The sequence below is a fragment of the Emydura macquarii genome, unplaced genomic scaffold, assembly GCF_026122565.2.
Source record: "Emydura macquarii macquarii isolate MOO-44397 ecotype Brisbane River unplaced genomic scaffold, CSIRO-AGI_Emac_v2 contig_3240, whole genome shotgun sequence".
Classification (NCBI taxonomy): domain Eukaryota; kingdom Metazoa; phylum Chordata; order Testudines; family Chelidae; genus Emydura; species Emydura macquarii.
Window position 1 is genome coordinate 4,852,954 of NW_027133377.1, and position 8,965 is coordinate 4,861,918.

An 8,965-nucleotide genomic window follows, 5' to 3' on the forward strand; every position below is an offset into this window, starting at 1 on the left:
GAAGAAGTGGAGGCAAAAAGAAGGGAAGTGACTTGCCCAAGGTCATTCAACCGAGCTGGAAATAGAACCTAGGTCTCCTTAATGCCAGTCCAGTGTTCTATACATTAGGCCGTGCTACTTAGAAAAGGTTCACCAGTATAGCTATAGTAGTAAACCCTCCTAATATAGACTTTGCCTTAGTGAGTCCACTCATATCCATCACTGTTTGCCGGGATCACTGCTAAGCATGGGCCCAGTATAATGGCCATACTTGTCTTCCCTGATGGTGGCTTCTCTCCCCATAGAGTATCTCATTTTGTAGGACAGTACTTTGAAAGTTACTCAATCATCGTGGAACATGCCTCATGATAAAACTCAAAATATAAGCAAATCCCTTTGAAACAAAACAAAACAACTTGAATTTTATTTCCTCATTTGCAAGAAAATGCAAGTATATCACTAAATCAAAGATTCCACATAATCTCTTCATTTACACATTTTCCTTTATACTGGAATTTGCACAGGAATTATTTGTTTACATTATGGTAATTCAGGTTACATTATTATCTCTCTCATACAAGGCCCTGTGTACTCCATGGCAAGCTTGATCTAATTTCTGCAGCACCCCAGTGCAATAGAGTACAATTGTGTGATTTCTTCAGATAAAAAGCTATTGTTATTAAATATTTAATTACATTAATTAAATCATTAAATTAAATTAAATTAATTAAAAGTAACATATTTAATTGAATTAATTATATATTTATTAAATTAAATATAAAAATGAGTAATACTGTGGGTACAACATTCCTTTTGCACCTGACCCAAAACACATTGACTTTGATAGGTTTTGGATCAGGTCTTTGGGGCTTGTCTGTGTAAACATTTAGGGCATGTCTACACTAAAAATTAAGTCAACCTAACTTTTGTCAGCATACAGAGCTGCAGTAATTACATTGCTTGTGCATGTCTACACTTCTAATGGCCAGTGCAGGATGGTTTCTGAAAGACAGCAACAATTGATGTAAGCAATGCACTGTCTACACTGACACAGCATCGACCTAACTACATCAACATTGTGGTCTTGTCTATACTACAAAGATAAGTCAACCTGTGTTAGGTTGACATACAGCCACTATACAATACAATCACTGTGGTGGCTGATGTCCTCTTTGGGTCGGTGGTGCGTGTCCTCACCAGGAGTGTTTCCACTGACTTGACATGGGCAGCGTGGGGAGCTGATAGCCTGATCTCTCAGCTCTGCTGGCAGCTTCCTGGCGGGAGCCTGGCCGCCCCACAGGCTCCTGGCAGGCTGCACCCCCACTGCCTCTTCCCCTCCAGGAGCCTGGGGAAGATGCCCAGGGCTTCTCCCTTCCCTGTTCCCTGCCGGGAGCCAGAAGAAGTCACCTGGGGCTTCTGGCCTCCTGGGAGCAAGGTCCAGCTGCCCTTGCTTCTGGCCCCTCCCCCTCCGCTTCCTGCAGGAGAGTGGCAGCCTTGTCAATTTCAGCTCAGCCATGAAATTGACAAGGCTGTCCCAGCTCCCAGTGGGGAGGGTGTGGAAAAGCCACCTGTGCTTCTCCTGTCCCTGCACCTTGCTGGGAGGGGGTCTGGCTGCTCAGGGTGCTCACCCCGCTTCCAGATGCTGCCCGGCTTTTTTGTCAATTTCACAGCTCCAAGACAAGAATGACAGCCAACAGCTGATTTGAAGAAGGCAGTGTCTGCACTGACACTGTGTCACCCTAACTGCACCAACACCTCTCGTTGAGGTGGTTTTATTATGTCGGCATAGCAGAGGAGTTACATCGGTGGGAGGAGCATTTCAGTGTGTACACCTCCACAATCTTGTCAACGAAAGCTAACTTTTGTCAACAAAACCCTTTAGAGTAGGCCAGCCCTCACTCTACACCGCTCGTAGATGTGGAATTATTTAGTCAGTGTAGTGGGCGAGTTACGCTGGTGGGAGCAAAATTTTAGTGTTGACACTTACAAAGTTAACTTGACGTAAGCTGCTTTGTGTCGACCAGGTCTACACTACAGATCTATATCGGTATAACTAGGTTGCTCAGGAGTGTGAAAAATCCTAACTCTCTGCATAGACAGCACTATCTTAATGAAAGAGCTGTGGGAAAGGTAGGTTAACTACATCCATGGGAGAAGCTGCACTGCTGTAGCACTGCATGTGAAGCCAAGCCTTAGCTCATAGCAAGCTGGGGTGTTACTCTACCTTGCATCAATTTGCTGCAGACCAACTGTGTGTGCACACTGCTGTCAAGCATTAACACTTGATTAATGCACATTGAGATAACTCTCTGAAACAGGAGTAGATCAAAGTGCATTGACAAACTTTTAATATGTGTCAACAATGTGCACAGGGACAGTTCCTCCACTGTAGGCTAATGTATGGTAGATTCACACCCCATTGCCATGTGTTTAGACAAGACTTTGGTTACTTCATTTAATATCAATTCCATTAATTTTACGCTGCTCCTAATGCCCAGTTCTGCCACCCATACTCAAGGACTTTAATGGAATAAGGTACTACTTTGTGAATCAGGGTGGAAGAATTTGTCTCTCTACATTTAATTGTCAATGTGCTGCAGAATTTTGTATTGAAAACAGAGAACTATTCTGAAGGTTTTGACAGCTGGGCAGGAAACATTTGGGGCACCTGGAAAGATGCAAAAAGGTAGTTTGAGAATAACACATTAACTGGATGTTTCTGCTAATGTGACCCACAGTGAAACAATGACATTGAAATTGCCAGCCTGAGCTTCAAAATCAATAATCCCATTCATATGAATGGGTCAGTTCACAGCTTTCTGATCTAAATTTCATGCTGTCTGCCTATTAGCAGATGTTGCTGAATTGGTTTGCACTTGGTTCACATTTAGTTTTTTTTTGCAAATGTAGGGGCTAGATATTTAAATCCAGATTCTCTGCTGGAGTAAACAGCAGAGCGCCATTAAACTTCAAGGAAGTTGTACAAAGTTACACAGGCAGAAAATTTGACCCTTCTTTTTTAAAAATGATTTGAAACCTTAGGTTCTGCAGTTCAGTTCTACAGCAAGGATTCAGTTCTATCCCAAATTCCACAGCTGTGGTACTGCAGAGTACACAGGGCTCTGTCCTTGTCGACCATGATTTACTGTAGAATAATGCTCCTACCAAACTTAACAGTAAACTGTAGTTGTGAGAATCACCACGGTAGCTTCAGAAACTTATAGAAACATGAGGCAGTTGTTCCATGAGACCTTTACTAATATCAGGTTTTATTTATATGCCTTCTCTTCTACAAGACAGAGTGACTTTTTCTTAAATGCAGAAGACAGTTGCATTGTGCAGCAGTTTTACAGCTTTGTGACAAATCTGAGTGACCTGACCACACTCCATTTGCCCCTGGATTTCATGCGTCATTATGTATCTGGAGAGAGAATAGCACAGTTGTTTGTCTATAAATGATAGCAATGTTAGCGGCTACCAGTGTGAATAGTCTTATTTTAAATGTATGTTGTTTTTAACTTTTGAAAGCTAATATAACACTGTTACACATTATGCTAGGTAACGTTATTTAAAAGACCTTCAATCAAGAAATCTCAGCTTGAATTTTTACACTCTGCCTTTCTTTGTCCTTTTGAAAGCTAAAAAAACAATACCTATGATAAATTATGTTTGTAAATGCTAATTTAAATTCTGCAAAAGAACTAAAGAGTGTGGTGTGAAATTTCAGCCCGAGATTGCTTGATTGATTTATTTTCGGGTGTCAAAGCCAAACTACTACTTATTATGCTGACAATTTACAATCCAATTTACAGTAAATCAGTCTAACACAGGAATGTCATACAATACTTTATAAGTGACAGTAATAGTGTTGGTTATGGATTTAACTTAATCCAACTACATATATGCTTAGAAAAGGACGTTTTTGGGTGCTATATAAATAAATAATAGCATTAGTGACAAAGCCACAAACATCTAAGATCATACATAAATAATCTCATTAAAGATGACCTTCAGTAAAAAGTAGTTGGACTCATGCATTTTTATGCTTTGTTATGTCATGTGCTAAATAGCTTTTTATTTATATTACAAATTCACATCTTGTCTATGCTATTTTCCCCTACATCTTCCTGCACTATTTTGGGTCTACAACTTCATGAAGATGGACTTTTCTCTGCCTTCCTTTGCTTTATTTATTTTCCTTTGTGTTATTTCCTGATTTAAGAACGAGAAAGATGATGACATCATAGACACCAGGCAATTAAGCTTGATTAATTGAGAGAGGGAGTGAGTATCATTCAGATTCTTTGTTCAAGTTTTCACTTGAATGCCTACAAACATTTTCTGGGCGAAAAAAGGACTCCCTCCCCAAGTCCAGCTGACCTACTGTCTGCCCCAGGAGCTGGGGAAGAGAGGCTTTATGACTTAGGCTCTCGAGCTTCAGGCTAAGGAGCTGTTTAATTGTGGTGTGAACATCGGGGTTTGGACTGCAGCCTGAGTTCTGGGACCCTCCCATCTCACAGGGTCCTAGAACCTGGACTCCAGCCCAAGCCCAAAATTGTACACTGCAATTAAACAGCCCCTTAGCCTGTGCCCTGGGAGCCTGGGTCAATTGGCTCAGGCCAGCTGTGGGTTTTTACTGCAGTGTAGACATACACAGTCTCTTTGGCCCAATAAATATTGAAGTATTTATACCATGCTGAACGATTTCACCAGAAGAGATTGAGAGCAATTTCACCAGGCTAGTGGTTAGGGCACTCAGCTGGTAGGAGGGAGATCTAAGTTCAACTCCTTGAACCACAGTGAGAATTCAAACCTAGGGTCTTCAACACCCCATGCAAGTGCCCTACTCCAGGGTTATGAGGGACACAGCCTCACTCTTGCACTTTCTTATGAACCAAAATGGACTTTGCTGACAAATTCTGAAGCTTTTTGAAACCAAACTATTTTTTCTGATATTTTGGTTTGCTTGCTAAAAACAAAAAATGCCCAGTTGTTTGCCCACCTCTATATATGATATTCCTGGTATTTAAAAGGTTAGAAAGCAAGCAGAAAGAAAGCTTTTTTGGGGGGAAAAACCCTAAAATATTTTCAGGCCTTTTAAAAAAATACATCATAGATTGAGATACCTGCAATGCTGAAAGCTAGCCTTTTTAATGTATCCCGTACAAAAGCAGGACAGGTCAGACTGGGATAGTATTAGGTTACATCCTGTCATTAAAATCATTATGAAATATGAATGACTGATGCTAAAAGTTCTAACTTAAATAATCTCCTTCTCTTCACTTGTTCCATCCCCCATCAGTCCCCCCCTCTCTTAATTCTTCCTCTAGTCATAGGAAGCAACCATTTGGGTCATTCATTTCCTCAAGTCTCTAAGGAGAATATTTATTAGTGTGTCATTTTAAGTGGAGGAATATTCACTGGAACATTTTTATTTGTTTTAATGGGCCATAACCAAAATGTTATGTTCCTATCCTGGATGGTGTCTGCTTCTCTTCTTTTACTTAGTACTGTATAATCTGTACATTTACAGTGTATGAAAGCATTAGCACACACAAGTCAGGAAAAAAAGCAACAGAAAAATAAAAGCAAAGCAAAGTGTGGCCCTGTGATGAAGTAGGGCAAATTCTCCATCACATTAGTCCCTATACACTGCAGTGTTGTAAAGCCAGCTGATCTAGACACTTAGTCTTTAACACGTAAATGCAGATTTAGATTGTCTGGGTCAGATGTTAACAAAAAATTAAAGGTTTAAAAACACAATGATGTTTTAAAGTTACCGTACGTTTTGTAAGTATTTTTCTGATTAACAAAAAACAAAGTTTGGTTAAATACAATGTGACACTGTCTCTTTAATAGACTGCAGCGAGCTTGTTCCTTTCCTCTATACTTCTATAACTGACTGATTTTATTTTTTGAAGACAGATCCTGTTTTCAATTACTTGGACCCTCAGCATAAAAATAGTAACAAGGAGGAAATACAATCTAAGATGTGTGGCTTGCAGCAGGCACTCAAACTCTAAATTAGCTGTTCTTATATATTACCATATTCTGTAAGATTCATTGTCTCATTACAATACCCTCTGAATCCATCTGAGGCATTTACAAGTGGTTTGTGCACTCAGTATAGAGTGCTTCAAACATGCGCTGAGAAACTCAGGAAGTGGCTGTTGTATCTTGCTAAACGTAACAAAATGAGTTTATGGAGTAAAGTGTCATAAAATGTAAGTGATAAACCATGAAAACATTTCCTATGGATCTTGTTCACCTCTGACTATGGATAGCCTCATCTTATTCATTGTGTTTACATTGGAAAGAAATGCTACCATGTACACTATTATCAATCCCAAGTCTTCAAAAATTGTGAGTCAGGCCTTAAAACATCTGAAACTGGCTTAAATATAATGAGATTAAAAAAAAAAGACATACTGGGTTTTTTATTTCCCTCCAGTTTGAGCCATTAGGGTGGACTTAAGTCACAGGGCTTTTTCTGCAATCGTAATTTTAAAAAAATGAAAGTGAAATTCTCATGTAATCACTGTGTTCTAGTAGCAAGAACTTTAAGAAAAACCATCAAACATTGTGAGACTTGTGATAAAAAAAATGACAAGAGCTGCAATAATGCATATTGAAGAAAAGACTTCAGCTATTCTGGATGGGACAAGATGTTTCTACTTTGGGTCATGCTCAATGCTTCATTTCTAGTAGCGAATTGTTCTTTTCATTTTTTTATAGCAAATAAGTCCAAGGGAGAATTCTTAAAGAACCATTGGTATTTGTTACAGAGACATGAATCTTTCTTCCCAGACCAGAGTGCTTTACCTTCTCCAGCCATGCTTCATTTTCCCTATTGCAGATAGGAAGCTAATTTGTTTAGCCCTTTAGCAAAGCTGCAAACTTCTTCCTTCCAGGGTAAGCAAAAATGCAAATGAAAAACAAACTAAAATTATTTGCTCTCCCCAGACCAGAAGCATCACTTGAGATCTGGGTGTAACCATGCTCCTTGTACAGATCTGTGTATGTTACACATCCCCATCCTTGCCCAATTCACAGCGTTTGAGGGCCTGGTATAGCTCTCAGTGAGAGTCTCTTTAGCTCAAGCTGTAGAAAGTCTCAAGCTTTGAGCTCTGGAGATCCGACATCACACATACAACATTTTCCCCTAGATTCAAAGCAAAGTAGTGGTGGTTTCTTTTCACCCTCTGTGGACCCTCCCACTACAAGAAGCCAGGACCCACACCAGGTCTCAAACTCATACTGCTTCATTTGCTTGAGGCCATTTCTTCACCTGCATTAACCAAATTAGTTTAAATTCTTTATCCCTTAAACCAGTGCTCACCCTCCCCACACTTATTCCAGGATTTACAAGTGGATCTTTACCAAAACAAATGTTTACCTTTTCCTGAGGAGTTCCTTTCACTTTTCCTGTGTCTAGGTCTTCTGCCTGGTCCGTTCCAACAGGCTTCTTTCCATGTACCTTTCAGCCTCCTTCCGTGGTGCTCTCTCTGCTGTGAGTCCTACTATTGGTTTCTCATTCTTACTAGAGAAGCAACCCACATGTGACCTAACCTCTCGCAGAATATTGAGAGATCTGGGATGAAGCCTACTCCTAATATTCCCTGGCACTTATTCCCAGAATGCTTTGATGCAGCCTGTTCCTAGGTTTCCTCTCAGAATTTCCTTGTTTTGTGGCAAAAACTGGGAAGAGGCTATGCTGGGCCTGTAGCCTTCTTCCAAAGATCAACGCCTTGTTTTGTGCACCTTCTTGAAGACAGAGCACTTAGAGTCATGTTTCAAACAGAAAGCTGATTTAACCTTGAGTTCTGCTATCATATAGTGAAGGCTGGTTCACACTGACTGTGCGATTCAGCAGCAGTCGACGGGAGTTACGCAAACTACGCAGAGTAATTTGCATAACTGACGTCGACTGCTCAGCTTCCCTTCTGCGCGCTGTTCACACTGCACTGAGCCGACGGGAACAGCGTTGCCGTCGACTCAGTGCTATGCTACTTGAGGGGGTAGACTTACTCAGTCGACTTCCTGATCGATTGAGCGGGTCTCACTGACCGCTCAATTGATCCTGAAAGATCGATCTGGTGGCGGCGATTTTGCCGCCGTCAGTGTAAACATAGCCTAAGATTGGGGAGGCCATATAAAACCTAGATTGATAGAATCCTGATATTTGATTTTTTATAATAAATATAAACATCAGTGCCGATGAGTGGCAGGTTTTTTTTTAATAAAAAGCTTTGAAATAATAGTTTTGTTTCTTCCATGTAAGATCATTATTCACTGAAATGAACAGAACTTTTTAACCCAGAACTTAGTTCAGATACATATAAATGTAAATAACTTTAACGTCAAACATGCATCTTAATAATTAAGTCATTTCCTGGGCTGACTGTGAAACTTATCTCTTTGAAAGATATTCAATATAGCTGTAAGATCAAAAAGAACCATGGGTTCCAAGCTAGTCTAGAAAATCTATTTTTTTTGTGCTGCAATAGTATATTATTAGCAGAGCTAGAAAGTCACATGTGTAAGTTACAAGTTGTTAATAACTTCATATTAATTTTTAAATGATCTTTTAGATTATATTTTGTGGGGGGAAATGTAGTGTTCAGGTCTATGAAAGACTAATACCAATGCCTTGAGCCAAACATAATACAGGCAAGCTGGTATACACTCTTCCCCACATAACATAGTAGAGATCTCCAGCATACTTTACTTTTCTGGTTGCAGACCTCTCATGAATAGAGACTGGTAATTAAGCTAGATTTTACATTGTTTTTTGAAATTGAGTTTAGTTCTGTTTAAGAGTGGCAGCCTACATGATTTCTTGAGACTCAGGTTCTGCAGTTAGCTAGAAAACAATCATAGCACACATAGAGGCAATCAAACATCTCCATCCCATCAATACACCTTAGGTGGATTCCTGGCTCTTCAATGGAGGGCAAGGATTTCCATCCTCAACTCCATCCTGGAG